The sequence below is a fragment of the Sorex fumeus genome, unplaced genomic scaffold (genome assembly GCF_029834395.1).
Source record: "Sorex fumeus unplaced genomic scaffold, SorFum_2.1 ptg000024l, whole genome shotgun sequence".
Classification (NCBI taxonomy): domain Eukaryota; kingdom Metazoa; phylum Chordata; class Mammalia; order Eulipotyphla; family Soricidae; genus Sorex; species Sorex fumeus.
The window spans coordinates 4,147,110-4,165,937 of NW_026606081.1; the positions used below are offsets into that span (position 1 = coordinate 4,147,110).

At 40.7% G+C, this 18,828-nt stretch overlaps 1 protein-coding gene across 7 annotated transcripts in view; it reads right to left on the reverse strand.

The window, feature by feature from the left end:
• SORBS2 (sorbin and SH3 domain containing 2) overlaps window positions 1-12,888 on the reverse strand; it is a 220,478-nt gene extending 207,590 nt beyond the window's left edge. The window contains exon 1 of one of the 7 annotated variants that reach the window (XM_056114283.1): window positions 12,647-12,888. The gene's annotated coding sequence lies outside the window, so the exon portion shown is untranslated. The remainder of the gene's footprint in view (window positions 1-12,646) is intronic. The other 6 variants (XM_056114284.1, XM_056114288.1, XM_056114285.1 and 3 more) reach the window with 6 other exon arrangements.
• Window positions 12,889-18,828: the final 5,940 nt, after the last annotated feature.

Sequence of the window (18,828 nt, forward strand, 5' to 3'; positions counted from 1 at the left end):
GGAGTTTGCCAGACTCTGCGGTGTGGGCAGGTTACATTCAGTAGCCCTCCAGTTTGTCCAAAGTAAGAATGAGATTGTATATATACAATATATGCAATAAGAAAATAAGTGATTTGAAAAGTCAACATTATTTTTAATAGTCAATAAAAATTACAATAGCTCTATTTAGTCTAATCTTTCCTCAAATTGTACGTAGAACTAAGCATATTTCTCATTCTCTACCTCCCTTATCTGAACTATTTTTTACTGTCAGAAAAGAAAAGATATGATTGAATAACTTATATTAACATACCCACAATTGAAATAATAATACAAAGACGGCTGGAAAAGAAGAGAGTCAGAAAAATTGTCAGAGTATGGTCAAGACCATTGGTGATAAAATGTGACCGCAAATATTCTAGTTTAGTTGACAGATAGGAACTCATCTATCTTGTGCTGTGTTTTTTTGAGCATATGTAGTTTGATAATAGTCTTAAGTTGTTTGTCACTTGCCATTATACATGCCAGATAAAATTCTGATTTTATTTTCCCAAAGGAATGCAAGACCGATTAATCATATGACCTTTTAGAAAGTGGCATTCCTAAATATCAGTCAAGAAGGGGCCATTCTTTTCTGGTCGCCAGATAAAAACCAACCACATTCTGAGAGGCTTAAATAAAGTACAAATTCTTGAAAATGATTTAGTTTTGGTGGGAAATCATAATATTTACGTTGACATCAACACTTTTTCTAACTTCAACTGAAATCAAAGATTCTTTTTGGTGGATGACCCTTCCAATTACAAATACTTGGAGAACCAAGGCCCTTCTAAGTCTTAATTGTTATACTTCTCTCTTTCCCTCCTCACAGATTTTCTCTGAATCATGTAAACACAGCATACTTATTCATCAGCTGGGTTAGAATCAGAACATCAAAATGATTGAAAGACTGAAAATGAGGTAGTCAAGCATAAAACATTTCTTAGGAAACTTAATTTTGCAATCATAATCTTCTAGTTCTTGCCAGTTGCAAAGTTAAATATCTGTGCTAAAATATGTAAACCAGAATTTTGAGGGTGTTTTCCCAATCCATTCCAAAGGAAGCCAAAATAACTATAACATTTAGGAGTCAAAATAACTATAAGGTAAAGGTAAAGGTAAAGGCCCTCCCGTTGATCGTCGATTTGCTCGAGCGGGCCCAGTAAACGTCTCCATTGGAGACTTTGTTGTTACTGTGTCTGGCATATCCAATACTCTCGGTAGCTTGCCGGGCTCTCCGAGAGGGGCGGAGGAATCGAACTCGGGTCGGCCATGTTGGCCGCTTGTAAGGCGAACAACTATAACATTTATATAATTGCATAATAACACATAGAAAATGTAGATTATTTTATCAGAAAACTTTGGATTATAAGGAACTGAGAGGACATTTGGAACATGGGGCCACAGGGAAGGGGATTTTCAAACTAGATTATTTATGGCTTTTATTATTATTTTCTTTTATTTATAGAACAAAGGTGATGGAATTCCTCTCTGTTGCCAATAAATCTAAAAATTGATTTAATATACTTTGTGCTCTTCAGAAGAAAAAATTTTAAACTTAAGGATAAGATAATACTAAATATAACATAAATCAATCACACTAGTCTCATAAAGTTATAAAAGTATATGGCAGAAGAAAAGTCAGGTATATAATCAGTTTTCAAATTACATATTACAAAAAGCCATATTTCTCGGTAAATCAGTGCCAAAGAGTTGAGGATATATTACAGGTTACATGAATCATTGTCCTAAATTTTTTTTTCCTGAAAGAGAAAAATTTTCAATAAATGAGTAAGAGGTTTTCTGGCAAAGGAGATACTATCTTTCCCCACATTATAGTTATTCTGTTGATTGCCAGAGATAGCTCACATACAATTAAATTAGATTATATTCTGGGGGAAAAGTCTATACTGGGGTAAATGAGTCACATAATTTTTGGTTGTGTCTGATTTCTTTTGCAGAGATGTCCGATGACTTGAGAATGTTGTTCTGATAGCATTTTGCACAAAAAGCATACCTAGGGGCCTGGAGTGATAGTATAGCAGTTAGGGTCCTTCCTGCTTAGGACACAGCTGACCTGAGTTTGATCCCCAGAATCCCTCAAGCCTACCAGGAGTGAATCCAGTGGGCACAGCTAGGAGTAATGGCTGGTACGGCCTCCAAACCCAAACCAAACCCAAACAAAAAAGGCCAAAAAAGTTTATCTATGAAAAATCTGTAACAAAACAATATTGATGGATGCATGAGTGAATTAACCTTTGTGTGATAATGTTAAATGGAATCACATGTTTATATTACTTTGATCCTAACTCTTTGGTGTGAATTTTAGTTGTTGACATTTGATAAACAACCTATTCGGGCCGTTTCTCATTGGTCCTTGTCCAAACACAGGAGAAGGTGATGAGGTACAATGAGAAATGAAAGACTATGACTGCATGAAGTTTGCTCTGGTCCGAAAAGATTTAAAAAATCTTAAAGTTATTAAAATGAACAATAAATGAATTAAAATGAAGGTACTGAAATTATATGTATCACGATCACGATCATGACCATCCTGTTGTTCGTCGATTGCCTCGAGCAGGCCCTAGTAACGTCTCCTTCGTCCTAGCCCTGAGTTTTTTTTTTTAAAAAAGTGCCATATTCAAGGCTCTTTCAGGGTTAGGAGAATGAGACCCATCATTGTTACTGGTATTTGGCATATTGGGTACGCCACGGGGAGTTTGCCAGACTCTGCCGTGTGGGCAGGTTACATTCGGTAGCCTGCCAGTTTGTCCAAAGTAGGAATGAGATGATAAGATGCTTCCGGGAGCTGAGTGTGATAATCTCTGGATCCTGGCCGTTGTTGGGGTTACACGGCAATTGGTGGGTGTAACTGTCTAGCTACTGGCAGGTCCAGTCCCAAACCGTGCAGGCTTGGAGATCTCAGCCCCGGGTCCCACACACCTGGGTTCCTCTGCCAGTTCTTTTATGCGTGAGGCTCATCCAAGTGTGTGGAGAGTGGTCCCAGCATGGCCTTGGAGAATGTATAAGGAGAATTTTTTTTTTTTTGGCTTTTTGGGTCACACCCAGCGATGCACAGGGGTTACTCCTGGCTTTGCACTCAGGAATCACTCCTGGCGGTGTTCAGGGGACCATATGGGATGCTGGGGAATTGAACCCGGGTTGCCCACGTGCAAGGCAAACGCCCTACCTGCTGTGCTATTACTCCAGCCCCCATAAGGAGAATATTTAATAAGAACTGTAGCACTGCAGCACTGTCATCCGGTTGTTCACAGATTTGCTTGAATGGGCGCCAGTAATGTCTCCATTCCTCCTAGCCCTGAGATTTTAACAGCCTCTCCTCTCGTCCTTCCCAACTCTGTGGTGTTGGAGGTTCTTTCAGGGTTAGGAGAATGAGACCCGTTATTGTTACTGTTTTTGGCATATTGAAGACACCACGGGTAGCTTGCCAGGCTCTGCTGTGTGGGCAGGATATTCTTGGTAGCTTGCTGGGCTCTTTGAGAGGGATGGAAATTATGTATATAGGAATATATATATATATCCATCTGATTTGTTGCTTAAATGTAAATGTATTGTTCATTCCTATGTAAGAGATAATTTAAAATCGCATCACATATTTCTGGAAAATTCCATTTAAAATATTCTTAAAAGGCTTCTAATACTTTTAAGTCACAGATACTTCATCAAAAGATAATAGGTGAACTTTTGGTTGTTAACTCAACGAAGTAATTGTACAGTGATTTTTAAAGCATGCACACTTGAAACATATTACTCCAATCAAAGGAATTCATATCATATAACACACACACATATACATATCATTAGGACAGGATCTAACATAAATGTATTAATTGTAAACTGTGAGTTCAAAGAGCGTGGGTGCATGACACATGTGTTTGGTGGCTGAGAACAGCCTCCCTAGTTCCTCTGAGGGTTCAGCCCTCTAGATGACTAGGAGATCTAGTCAAGAGTGAGATCGCCTGAGGGAATATTGCTTTCTCCTTTCCTCAGCTAATAATCCATTTAAACAATCATATAAGATACAGAGATAGAGTCTCCTGCCTCCCGCCTGGCTGTCCTCACCCGGACCCCTTGGAGGAGGGTGAGTTGAGTTTCCCTCCACACCTGGGCAGAGCCCCGGCAGCTGAAGACCTCCGGTTCCAGCCACAGCCAAGCTTAAGACCACTCTCCACACATTTGGATGAGCCTCACACATGAAGGAACAGGCAGAGGAACCCAGGTGTGCGGGACCTGGGGCATAGGTCTCCAAGCCTGCTCGGATTGGGACTGGGGCCTCTCCCATTCTGATCCCCCACCTTCCAGTATGTACGCATTACACCCACCAACTGCCCCAGGTGCCCATGTAATCCCATCAACGGCCAAGACCCAGAGACTATAAAATCCTGCTCCCGGAAGCATGTGGCTGCATTTGTGGCCGAGCAACATCTTCTTATCTAGTTCTTACTCTGGAGAACCTGGTAGGCTACCAAAAGTATCCTACTCACATGGCAGAGTCTGGCAAACTCCCCATGACGTATTCAATATGCCAAAAACCAGTAACAATGATGGATCTCATTCTCCTGACCCTGACAGAGCCTCGAATGTGGCACTTTTTAAAATCTCAGGGTTAGGACAAAGGAGACATTACTGGGGCCTGCTCGAGGCAATTGACAAACAACAGGATGACAGTGACAGTGATAAGATACTAGTATTTATAGTCATTTTGTATGAACACGGTAAGAGATATATTAAGCTTAAAGGTTAGCTCTTCCTGGAGACATCTCACTCTATATCCCAGGCTACAATCCTCAGGCCAGGTTAATCTTTCCTAACCCCAGCAGGGTCCTTATTCAATTACTTCCTTTTGGCTCATGACAGAGTTTTTTCCATGACCATGCTCGTCGCTTAATATACTTCTTATGGCACTTAGCTTGTCCCTTTTTGATGCCAGAGAAGCTTACAGCTTGGTCTGGGTCAATCCTTGTCCCTTGCTGGACCCTCCTTTTGGAGCTGTTAGGAAGTAAGGACAACTGAGGCTTAAGTCAGGTGAATATGATGGATGTCCAGGAGTCAATTAACTCCCATGATACAAAGCATAGCATCAACTATTTTCCTGTGTCTATAAAAGAAGCACATTGCTAAACTTTGCAAAGGACATAAAGGAAAGAGAAAAGCAATATAGGATTAAGAGTGCCCCAGGAGCACTGCTGTGGGAGTACTCAATAAACCCAAGCTCCCTGCAGGAGGAGCAAGGACCCAATGTTATCTAACAGTAAACAACAATAATTTATTATTATTTACATTATGTTGGCCCTCTTTGGCGGGGTCTTCGCACCCACACTTAGAAATTCCACTTCTTGGTTAGATACACAGCTGGGGGAAAGGGACCCTCAGCCACCGCCGGTAGCGATGTTGCTTGGTCCAATCTCTTCAGAGAAAATATGGAAATTTCTCAAACATCTCTGAACCGAGATCCCATATAACCCAGCAATTCCACTTTTCTGCGTCTACCTCTAAGGCCCAGAAACCTGATACCTGCATGCTCACATTCAAGGCTGCAATAGTCAGAATCTGGAAAGACCCAGGTGGTCTGAGAACAACTGAGTGGGTAAGGAAAACTGGTCCATACACATAACGAACACCCCGTGGCCGTAGGAAATGATAGAACTGTGTAATTTGCTATGGTGTGGATGGAACTGGAGAATCTTGCGCTGAGTGAGGTCTCAGAGGGACTGACAACGGTCTCTCTCTGTGGGATGTGGACAGCAGTGGAATGAAGAGGAGGAGTGCCCGGAGGCATGGCCAGAGAGGGCAGAGGGGAGGCCTCTTCTCCTGCACATGGCCAACCCAGGTCCGACCTGGATGCCCCCCTCCCATACGGTTCCCCAAGCACAGCCAATTGTGATTCCTGAAAGCAGAGCAGGAGTAAGCCCTGAGCACTGTAGGCTCAAGAAACAAAACAGGGGCTGGAGCAATAGCACAGCGGGTAGGGCGTTTGCCTTGCACGTGGCCGACTTGGTCAACCCGGGTTTGATTCCTCTGGCCCTCTCAGAGAGCCCGGCAAGCTACCAAGAGTATCTCGCCCACATGGCAAAGCCTGGCAATCTACCCGTGACATATTCAATATGCCAAACACAGTAACAAGTCTCACAATGGAGACGTTACTGGGCCCGCTCGAGCAAATCGATGAACAACGGGTGGACTGTGGACTGGGACTAATACAGCATGTAGGGCATTTGCTTTGCATGTGGCCGACAGGGCCGACCCGAGTTCGATTCCTCCGCCCCTCTGGGAGAGCCTGGCAAGCCACTGAGAGTATCTCGCCCGCATGGAAAACCTGGCAAGCTCCCCGTGATGTATTCGATATGCCAAACACAGTAACAAGTCTCACAACGGAGACGTTACTGGGCCCGCTGAAGCAAATCGATGAACAATGGGAGGACAGTGCTACAGTGCTACATTATATTATTTACAATATATTTTGCACTAAATGAATTGAAATAACCTCCTGTAATTTATCAAAAGCTAATTATAGGAAGCTTTCATTGTTTGCCTAAGTTTAATCAGAAGCAGAAACTTTGACCTGTTAAAGTCTTCCAGAACTTACTGTTCTTAGCTTGAAAAGATCTCTTAGATTGATACCTTTATCTTTCTTAAAGTCTTAAATATAGCCTTGAATTCTCTGTTAACTATAGCCTTAAAGTAAATAATTTTGCAACCCTAAGTTTAAACCTTTCTTGCGTCCATAGAAAGGGGAAAAACTTAACTCTTTAGAGTTGTTCCTATTGCTAGATTGGGTGTGGTAATCAGCAGAGGTCTTAAGAATGTTAAGAATAGAAATTAGTATTTTTGCTATCTGAAATATTCACTACATGATAAGTTAGTTTCATTTAAACTTTACATTTCTGGTTATATTCTTGCTTTATATAATTGTCAAAATACAGTGGTTCTCACCAGGGAAACGTGTATTTCCTTTTTTAAAAATAACAGTATTTTTCTAAAAAAATGTTTACTCTTTCCCTAGGTTGTTAGATTTTTTTCAAAAAATAGAAAATTTTGTAAATGATCATTTCCCCCCTCCTCTAAATTCAAGCAGTGTTTTCTCTAACAACTGTGTTAGTTTATCACTAATTTAGTATAAAGAACTCTGCTGAGTGTTTCCAGTCTTTTTGCTATTTTAAAGAAAGTTGTGCTATGGCTCCAGTGGGCTGGAGCGATAGCACAGCGGGTAGGGCGTTCGCCTTGCACGCAGCCAACATGGCCGACCCGAGTTCGATTCCTCCGCCCCTCTCGGAGAGCCCGGCAAGCTACCGAGAGTATTCGATATGCCAGACACAGTAACAACAAAGTCTCCAATGGAGACGTTACTGGGCCCGCTCGAGCAAATCGACGATCAACGGGAGGGCCTTTACCTTTTACCTTTAAAGAAAGTTGAGTTTTTCCTCTGGTGCTTTTTGTTCTACCCAAACAACCTGTACCTCTTCGAGTCCTTGGGCCACTGCTGCTGAAGCTTTTCTGACTTCCTTTTTCCTAAACAGGTTTATGCCTATGCTCCAGATATATCAACAACACAGTCTAATCACACAGTTCCGGAACAGTTAAGTGACTGAAATGTTTTTTTTTTTTTATCTGAAGCCAATAATGATATGCTATGTAAATGTCCCAAAGTAGATATTGAGAGAGCAATTTATTTTAAGTTATTTATCCCCACAGGATGTCACACATATACTGCAACTACTAAGTGTATTTGTTTCTGAAAGGGCCCAAACTGACAGATGACACAGCATGAGAAGGAGTCGAAGTGAAGTTGTTATCATCTCTTCTCCTTTGTTAACTTTAGCCCAGAAAGTGGAAATCAAGAGCTGGGAACGCATCTTGATAATACACAAAATAAACCATTTTGCACTTCGGTGATGGTGGGGTGTATTAAACTTGTATATATACTTTAATACTTTGACATGAATCAGCCGTTTTTGCCTGGGTCCTGTTAATATCAACCTAGGCATGTTGAGAAGGCTTCCTATGCTTTTGTTAAAACCAAAAAATATTTAAGTGAATCATATCACTTGCTTAAAAAGGTGGCTATTTTGGTTTTGTTAGTTAAAACAAATGAGCAACTTTTGTTATAGTTTTAAAGATATTTTTATAACTAATCTCAAGACCATGTTGATTTAGTAGGAGATCCCAGACTTAGGTGGTCTACTGCTCTTGTCAGAAAAAAAAAAATTACACAATGCCTCTCTGGAAATGTATCTTTTTAATGCAAATAAACAGAAAGTGCCCCCCATACCCCAAATTTCAAAGGAGTCTACTATTGCCCCCTGAACGGTTCCAGGATCTCCCTCACACTTGGGTGAGGCGGCACTTTGGAAAACATTAGGTTTTGGTTTGAAGGCCACAATAGTAATTAAGAGTTGACCTTTATTTTATTCTAAAATTTAGTGCTGTAGTAATAATGTGAAAATGCTGCTTTTAAATAATTTGCTTTCTGATTTCAAACTTTTGATTATTTTAAAATTTCTGATATTTGGTACATTATGTATAGAAATTCATGTGATTTTAATTATAACTTTTGCTTTCAACATGAATATCTTGAAGCATTGTTATTTTACTAGGGCACTAAAACACTCTTTGTATAAAAGAATACAAATTTATCATTATTTAAACAATAATGTTTAAAGTCTATCACTATAGAAAATAGGTGAGATGTCTATAACCAAACATGTCTGTATGAGGTGCAATGCTAAAGGAATATTTTCATTCTTATCTAAGAACTCAAATTGTAGGAGAGTATAGTGTAAATAGTGATTACAAGCAATGCTTCAAATGATGTTTTTGTGTTTTTTTTTAATTAAAAGAAATCCTGTGGTTGTAGATTTCATTTAAAGTGTTCTCTCTTTTCATTCATGACTTTCTTCTGCCTTCACTATAGAAAAACTGTTCCATAAGAATCTTCATTAAAATAATCAGCTATTTAACACTGTTTTAAATGTGTCTGACTTCAGAATGAATTTCTAGAAGAACACTTACTATACTTATTTTCCCTTGAAAATGTTATGAGCTACAAATTAAAAAGCAGCATCTTTTAGATCCTGAGCCTTTTAAACGATTTTTAACATTGATATGCTGTAAAAATTTTCCTCAGCAAACTTGGGTATATCATAAGGTATATATAACTTGTATAAAAATAATCTTGATATTTTTATATCAAGAAAGTTAAAAATTCATTACAGTTTTAAAATATTGAGTTTTCCTTTTGTTTTAAAGAAAAGGCAGTATAAGCAAAAGATAACAGAACAAGATCTAATTTGTTTGTAATAATTTAAAAGAAAATAGTGAAGTCTAAGGTTATCAGCTTGATATCTGAGGTCAGCTTCTAGAAGTCATGAATAGTGACCTGTGCATTATGACACAGTAGTCAGATCTAGTCGGGACTAAAGACATAAAATTCAGATGTAGCAAAGGAGACAGTGAAGAAGCGAGTAGTGAGATTTTTCTAGCTGGGATTTGATGGCAGGTTGATGTTGGTGCAGGAGAGAAAGAAAAAAAAAACTGACTACTATAGGAGATTGACTTTGCAAAAATTTGGCACGGTGTGTTTGGGAAATTACAAAGTAGGTAATATTGTTAATAGGCACATTGGGAAGTGTTATAAAATAAGGTGCTAAATATAGACAGAAGTCAAGAGCAAAGTTTGGAAAGACAGGGCTTATATCTCTGCATTCTTTGTTTTTTTTTTAAGTTGCTAAACAAATAATAGTGTTGCACAAAAAGTGGACTTCGAATGCTGTTCTTTCGTAACACATCTTAAAAGGTTATTCATGCGGGAACAAATGACACAGATCTTGAGCTTGTGTTGGTCTTTCCACGAGTAAGGCCAAATGATGCCCCACAAAAACGACCACAACCAACTATTGCTACACCTTGTTCTTTTAAATGCTCCCATTGAAGGAAAACTTGATGGGGCCTTTCTCTTGGTTAATTCTTTGTTTTTTTTTTTTTTTCTTACAAGGAAAAGCTCTGACAGGATTAACGTGGCAATAGAGTCACTTTTCTGAGCTGATACTTTTACTTAGAGAGCTTTGACTCCAAACTAAGTCTGTTCATGCAGCTTTCCTTTGAGTGAAAAATAAGTACAGTGCCATAGCTTCCCTATTTTCTCCTATATAATGTCTCAGGCACACAAGTATATTTCCACCTGCTAGTATTACAAAATGCTTACGCATGATTCTCTAGGCTGAGTGCTCAGTCTGCCTTATTATGTCTTGAACACTGGTGACATTTAGAACACAAGTTATCGCCTTCCCAACTGTATAATCTGAAAACCTATTGCCATGGCTCTATCTGCTGAATCTGTGACAGAGGCAATGCCTGATCGCAAGTAGTGATAAAAATCACAGTAGCAGGGCTGCAGGGACTGCACAGGGCATCAGGGCTTGCCTTGTATGAGGTTGACCCTTATTTGATTCTGGTCCTGTTTCTGTTCCCTTGGCAGTCCCAGGAATGACCTCTGAGTACAGTGCCAGGAGTAAACCTCAAATACCACCAGGAGTGGCCCCCAAACCAAAACCATAAAATTCTGTTATTTAGTTAAAATAAAAAAATTAGTTCTCCCATTACCCACATTATTTTGAAGGAAATATAGCAAACTTTATGTTTTTAAAAGTAGATCTGAGACACTAGTTTTTTTTTTTATTTTTAGTTCAAGGTACATTCATTCACTATCAGTAGCGTCATAATGGTTTTGATACAAAGTTTTTAACAAAATCATTTTTTACTTAACTTTTCAACGGCATTGTAAATAATCTCATCTTTTTGGAGAACCCACCATAGAAATGACTTGGGGACAGCTGAAATTTTGCTGCCATAAAATGTCATCGTTTTCTGGTTATTTCCTGCCAGGGTTTTTTTTTTTTTTATTTTCTTGACCAATCTTAATGCACAGTAACAGGTTTTTTGTTTTGTTTTTTTTTCAAAGAGACTAAAAATTGAAACAAAACACAACAACTCAATAGCCCATCCCTACCACAATTCCAAATCCAACGTGCTCTTCCCTCACAGGAACTGACAGCAAACTGCTACAATCTTAGTGCACGTTTTTCAGGGAATGTTCAGATATTTGGGGTTTCCCTCTCTCTGATCACAATCTGCCTGTGAGAAAAACTGGACTACAAAAAAAAGTTTCACCATCACACACGACAGCCGTGCCTGAAGTCAATGCAGATTCCACCTCCTTTCTTTCCCTGGATTCCCAGCCAGGGGCGCACAATGGGGGTGTTGTGCTCAGGGCTAAGGCGGCGTGCAGGGGACGCAGGGCAGACGCGGGAGCTGCTTCCAGCACCTACATTATTGGCTTTATAACTAACTGCCCTGCACCAAATCCAACGGCACACCAAGACTCAGTTCAGAACAAGCAAGTGCAAAATCCAGAGGCTCTTAGATCTAGGTGGAGACCCGGGAGTCCTTCATTTAATAGGACACAGAGGTGTGTGTGGAGTGTGAAATGCATTTTCTCTGAGGTTTCAAAGGAAACGCCTCACAATGCGTTGTGGCTTTCCAGGTCATTCTCTTAATCAGTTCTCAGAAGAATCCCTTGTTTTTAAAGGAGAAAAGCCATTGGATAGGAGAACTGTCCACCACGACAAACTTACGTTTCTAAAGAGGTAAACATTTGTCCCAACCCCCAAAGTCCATTAGTCATGATTTTTGCAAAGCCTTTCTCGAACCTAAATGCACGGAAACAATTGCGTTTGACACTGTGTGAAGGCAGTGTGTGTTTTCCTGGTAAATCCAGATGACACAGTGACTACAAAGCTGTTCATTAAGTTCTGCTCTAAGTCGTTACACTATGCATAGAAAGAAAGAAAGGAAGGAAGGAAGGAAGGAAGGAAGGAAGGAAGGGAGGGAGAGGAAGAAGAGGAAAGAGAGAAAGGGAGAGAGAAAAGAGATGAAAGAAAGAAAGGAAGGAAGGAAGGAAGGAAGGAAGGAAGGAAGGGAGAGGAAGAAGAGGAAAGAGAGAAAGGGAGAGAGAAAAGAGATGAAAGAAAGAAAGAAAGAAAGAAAGAAAGGAAGGAAGGAAGGAAGGGAGAGGAAGAAGAGGAAAGAGAGAAAGGGAGAGAGAAAAGAGATGAAAGAAAGGAAGGAAGGAAGGAAGGAAGGAAGGAAGAGGAAGAAGAGGAAAGAGAGAAAGGGAGAGAGAAAAGAGATGAAAGAAAGAAAGAAAGAAAGAAAGAAAGGAAGGAAGGAAGGAGGAGGGAAGGAAGGAAGGAAGGAAGGAAGGGAGGAAGGAAGGAAGGAAGGAAGGAAGGAAGGAAGGAAGGAAGGGAGAGGAAGAAGAGGAAAGAGAGAAAGGGAGAGAGAAAAGAGATGAAAGAAAGGAAGGAAGGAAGGAAGGAAGGAAGGAAGGGAGAGGAAGAAGAGGAAAGAGAGAAAGGGAGAGAGAGAAAGAAAGAAAGAAAGAAAGAAAGAAAGAAAGAAAGAAAGAAAGAAAGGAAGAAAGGAAGGAAGGAAGGAAGAAAGAAAGAAAGGAAGGAAGAAAGAGAAAGAAAGAAAGAGAAAGAAAGAAAGAAAGAAAGAAAGAAAGAAAGAAAGAAAGAAAGAAAGAAGAAAGAAAGACAAGAACCCTTACCTCTGTCCGTCAAGAGGGAAACACCAAGCCCGCCTTCTCCACCGGCCTCAGTGTCAGGCAGAGGCTCTCGGAGCCAACAATCTGTCCACAGGAGGCAGGTACACCCGAGAGCGTCCGCCTGCGTTCCAGCCCGCGCCCATCTGAGCACACACCTGCTTTCACAGACCCGCCGCCCAGAGGCAGCCGCCACGCATGGGACCTGGCTCGGCAGACGGTCGCACCTGCGTCGGGGGTCTCTACCGTTCAGGCTGAGCAGCTAGAGAGCTGGCGAGATAGCGTTGCGGGGGAGGCTTGCAGGCAAGACCCTTTCCGCTGCCTGAGAGCAGATATGCAGCGTTATCGCTCTGCATCCCAGCTTCTCAGATCAGCTCCCAGGAGCAGCAGTCAACGGCTTGTGCAAACGACAGCTTGCACCCGCGCTGGGCTGTAATCATCGTCTGCCGACTTGCTCGTCGCTGGCGTCTGCTCAGAGCACAGCCAAGAAAATTGCAGAACATGCCACCCTGTCTCCCATACGGAAAATGGCTGGTCCTCTCTGCACCGCTGCAGCTCGCTCATTGGGTTCCCCTGGCTTTTCGTCGTCATAGCAACGGCCAAGAGACAGACGCAGACGGCCAGCCTGGCCGGTCCTGTGCAGCGCACCGCTCAGCTGGTTAATAATTTCTTTGCATCAAACTCATCGTTTTTTGAGGAGGGGGGCTTCTGTGACCCTCCTGAATATTTCACGACGGTTCAAGTGCTCAGTCCTAACGCTTCTGCGAGCAGCTTTTGTCATCTCAGGCAGGACCGTACGTGCAAATAAGTCAGGAAAAAACCCCTTCCAAGACAGAGATTCGGGTCTATCCGGGTCAATGACATGCAAATCACTAGAGAGACATTAATTGGAACTCCCGTGGAGTCGGGTTCCCCCCTTTATGCCATAGAACGGGGACACAGGGGATTGATTAGTAAATGTGGGTAAGTCTTACTTTTGGTTTTTAAAGGAGCATCTTATCATTTAATTGAAACAAAGCCTGGTGATCCGTTGCGTGTGGCTACAGTAACAACCACAGCAATAAAAGTATCTTAGGGGCTAGGGCGCTAGCACAGCGGGTAGGGCGTTTGCCTTGCACGCAGCTGACCCGGGTTGGGTTCCCAGCATCCCATATCGTCCCCTGAGCACCGCAGGAGTAATTTCTGAATGCATGAACCAGAAGGAACCCCTAGGTATAGCCGGGTATGATGCAAAAGGAAAAAAAATGTATTTTAACAAACTATTGCTTATGAATTTTATGTATCGAGTCCTTTTAATATACATTTTTGCGTGCACAATTTAAAATAGAATTTAAAAAGTTCCCATTGCTTTTTGATGAAGGAATTATTCTTTAACTCAGTTATTGTTTATTTGTAATTAAAAATCATTAGCAATGCCATCCGTGACGTATTCAATATGCCAAACACAGTAACAACAAGTCTCATGATGGAGACGTTACTGGGCCCGCTCGAGCAAATCGATGAACAACGGGAGGACCGTGACCGTGACCAAGCAATGCCATCCACATCACAAGTCTTTTGCTCTAAACTTGATCCCTAAAGCAGGAATAGTTTTACTTCCTTAATAAGAAAGATCACATCTCACCATTCCTTAATATTTTAGCATTTTAGGGGATTTCCCAAGATTCTTAACATCATTAATATTTAATCTTCTTGCAAAATTCCAAGTCTTATCTTTAATTCTGTATCAACAGTTATTTTGTATTCCAAGACCCATTTATTTATTTTTTTTTGGTTTCTAGCAATTTGGTCACACTGTGGATTTGTAAACACTGAGGCTTCAATTGTTAATAGTCCTTGGCAGTGCTTCAGACAACTTGTGTTTCCCTACTCAGGCTAGCACATCTGACTCTAGTTTTAATTCTCCAACTTTGGTACATCTAAGGATGCAGATTCAGAGAGAACGTTTCCCTTTCCTCTCCAACCAGATTCCCATTTCATAGGTTTGAGTTAGCTCCAGGTAAGCTTGTCTGCTGAAGAAAAGTGGGTGGTCTATTGCCATCTTGGGAGAGTTCTCACCTTTATGTCTTGTTCTAAGGCTTCACTCCTATTCTCATTTCAGCTGGCTTCCATTGTATTGAATTTGCCTGACCTTGCCCTGGTCTTCAACTTTAGACTCATACTCTGCTCTTCACGTGCCTTGTTTCAGGAATCTTGAATTATATCCCATTTCATGCTTCCTTGCATTGAAGACGTACTTGGAACCTAAAATCTTCTTCGGCAGGTCCTCCCACAAGCAAACCTTTCCACTTCATCCCAATAAGCCTCCTACTTTATCTTTGAACACCTTGCTCAAATACACCACCTCATTGATGACTATCCCAGGCAGAACTTTCAGTGACCTCTCTCTGTGCTTCCTCTATATCTGTGATCTAATCTTACTATTTATGACAACATTTTGGACTTTATAATAGAAATGCATTATACCAGTATATGATGAATGATTTTCTCAAATAAATCCTGAGGTCACGGGCTGGAGCGATAGCACAGCGGGTAGGGCCGTTTGCCTTGCACGTGGTCAACCCGAGTTCAATTCCCAGCATCCCGTATGGTCCCCCAAGCACCGCCAGGAGTAATTCCTGAGTATATGAGCCAGGAGTAACCCCTGTGCAATGCCAGGTGTGACCCAAAAAGAAAAAAATTCTGAGGTCATATAAATTATCTCTCTCTCTCTCTCTCTCTCTCTCTCTCTCTCACCCCCCACACACATACACACACACAACTCACACAATGTTGTCAGCAAAAGTGAATTTCAAAATTAGCATTACTTGTGTTTTAAAATTAGCAAATGCAGTGAATACAGTGAATGAAAAAGAATGACTGAGAAATGTTAGATGAGCTACCTGAATGCAATGTGTGATCCTGGCTTGTAAAAAAAAATTGTAAAAAAGCAGGAAAAAAATTTATAATGCATCTTGTTGAAACAATGGTTAATTTGAATATGACCTAAATGTTAGATAATAGTATGGCTTGCATTTTTAAATTATATTATTGTTGTAAGTTCTTGTCCATAACACATATAGAAAAATATAGGAATAAAGTGCCATCTGTTATACAACTTACATTTAAATGACTCAAACAAAAAGATGTATTATAACATATTTGTATAACACATGTGGATATTATAATTTAATTCCTATAACTTCAGATAGATATGTTTGTACCTGTGAAACCCTACACACATGTCAATGAATTCTTTTATTTACCTACTCACCTACCTATCAAGGGCTAGAATAAACATAGTACAATTCTAGTATCTGTTGAACTTTAGTAGAATGATATTCCTAGCTTATTTTAGTATTTTTCCATTTTCCTGTAAATCTGAAACTTGCTGTTCCCAAGATGAATATAAAATTGTGAAATAAAATGAGAATAAATTTCATTTGGAGAACAACACAGATTTCAAGTAAGGTAAGGTAATTTTTAACTATTCAAAGTTAAAACTAAGGTTGAATGCTATAAATTAAGATTATTATCTCTTTGTTATTGTCAGCATTATAAAGAATCTAGATTGATAGAGATTATTGGAAAAATTTTATACTTTCTTGAAAATGTGCTGTTTCTCTACACCTATTGGTACCCTAATGTTATATTACTTATCCCTTGTGTCTTACATTGAAATTCGTCTTAATCTGATTTCTTCTCTTGTAAAAATTCACCAAGAGCATAGTTGAAAAGTAACATGTTCTACCCCAATCATAAAACTGGTCGACAATCTAGGAGGAATTCAGTTCATGGTGTAATAAAAGAAGGAAGAATCCTAGCAAAGTCTATTTTACAAAATAGTAGCACTACCTTCCCGTTGTTCATGGATTTTCTCGAATGGGCACCAGTAGTGTCTCCATTGTGAGACTTATTACTGTTTATGGCATATCGATTATCTCATGGGTAGCTTGCCGGGCTCTTCAAGAGGGGTGGAGGAATCGAGCCCAGGTTGTCCGCGTACAAGGCAAATGCCCTACCCACTGTGCTATTGACAGAATAGTACAGAGTATTATAAAGCTTAGGTTGAATTCACTAGCACTTAACAATAAATAAGTCAGGATATGCCAGAGGCTGTTCCTAAATATTGCATATTTAATTATAGTACTAAGGACATGAAAAACAGCCTCCTTAATGAAACCCAGATGGGAAGTGTGACTCCCAGTTTGAAAAGGATTAGAAAGAGAATTGGTGCATCTCAGTAAAGCAAATTGGTTTTATTTCTAAGATTTCATCCTCCAAGAAAGCAATGCTTGGAAGACCAGCAGAGACAGAATTACGCCGATGACACATAAGCTAGTAATCACAAGCTTTCATATCCTTCAAGAAAGTCTGACCTTGATCACTATCCAGAATGACCTTGATAGTCAGAGCTATCTGAAACCAAAACAACCCCTGAGAGAGGGCTGTATGGAAATTGACTTATTAAATGAGTTAAAAATGTGATACATGTGATAGCAATAGAAAGTGCTTTAAAAAAACTAAACATCAAGTAAAATCTATTCACACAAAAGTGTCTTATGTGCACCATAAAAGAAAATCCCATTAGTGCTTATTAGGACTCAGTTCTGCAAAGAAATAAAGGGACAGTGGCTGAAGCATGGGCTGGAAAACCCAAACTTGACCAGCTCATTTCAAAAATTATTTCACCTTCATCAAATTCTAGGTCTGCCAATGCTGACAGTTGCAATGGCTTACGGGAACAAATTTATTTTAAAAAATTCATTCCTTGGTGTCCATAGCAGGTATGTGCTGGGCAGGAATGGAAAACCTTGCGGGGGAGTCATTTATCTAATGACAAAAGGAAATGAACTAGCTCTGCCCCCAGTCCTTCTAGACCCATCCACAGGTTGTCCTGCTTTCACCCTGCTCAATCAAGGGAAACACACTGGGTTTAATTATGACCTCCACGTCAGAGTTTCTGGGAGAGGCAGAGAAGAACTCGCACTGGCTTCCACCCTGCTTGCTTATTTCCATTTCCTAAGCTGGTTGTGTTCACGCTCTTCCGAGGGGCCAGGCTTTGTTCTCCGAGAGGCACTCAGAACAAATTATGAGTGTATCTCCAGCGACCTTTCCACTTAGCACTGTTTCCTCTGGAAACAGCGACTCCCAGGTACCTCCCAGCAGTGTGCCATTGCCACAATGCCAGTCTGCACAGCCAACTGGCTGGTGCTGCCGTCACTGCACTTTTGAATCAGTAATGAAACACATCAGCCTAGGCAAACAACCCCAGGCATGAAGCAGTTTCAAACAAATGCTGCTGGTATCACCTGAACCACTGAAACAAATTATGAGGCACGAGGCGAAACTTGGCAGCTTCTGCCAACTCGGGAAAGGCAGATACCAGACTTCAGGGAAGTCAAATGCACAAATCTCAGAGAAATAAACCAGAGAGGGCTCCCTCAGGACCTGGAGTATTGCTTCAAAATGCAACTGTTCGGTGAGATTTATTCTCATAAATGAATAATACTGAAGGGAAGTCTGGATTCTAGACCACTTTTGGTAGAACTCACCAAGTTCCTCTCAAATGAGAAAAATGGCTGGAAAAAACAACTAACTATGGCAAACCACCGAGTTTCATAAAACGTACTAATGCCCAGTTAAAGGCCTATGGCACATCTCGCTTGGGAAAATCCCAGAACTTTGCAGAATAGAAAAGAGCTCCATTGCATTAGGATAAGAAAGTAATCCACAGGATTCATTACCAAGCCCATCCCAAATCAGAATTCATTTCCTACGCTTTCAAAAGGAAGACTCAGCACACACTTAACAGACTTTGAGTTTGGTCCTTGGTATCCCATGACCTCCTAAACACACCTGGGTTGACTTTGGTGGACCCCAGCGCTATCAACTGTGGGCCCTATAAAAAATTAATTTTAAAAAGTATACGCTGGGTTGCTGAAAGTAGACGATAGACCAGACATGATTGTCACCCATTGCCCCTTTTGCAAACCTCAACACCCAATAAGAGAGAGAGAAAACAAAAGGGAATTCCCTGCCACAGAGGCAGGGTGGGATGGGGGAGATCAGGGGTGGGAGGGATACTGGGATCCGTGATGGTGGGAAAGGGGTACTGGTGGAGGGATGGGTATTTGATTATTGTATAATTGAAACCCAAGCACAAAAATTTGTAAGTCTACAACTGTACCTCATGATGTCTGACTAAT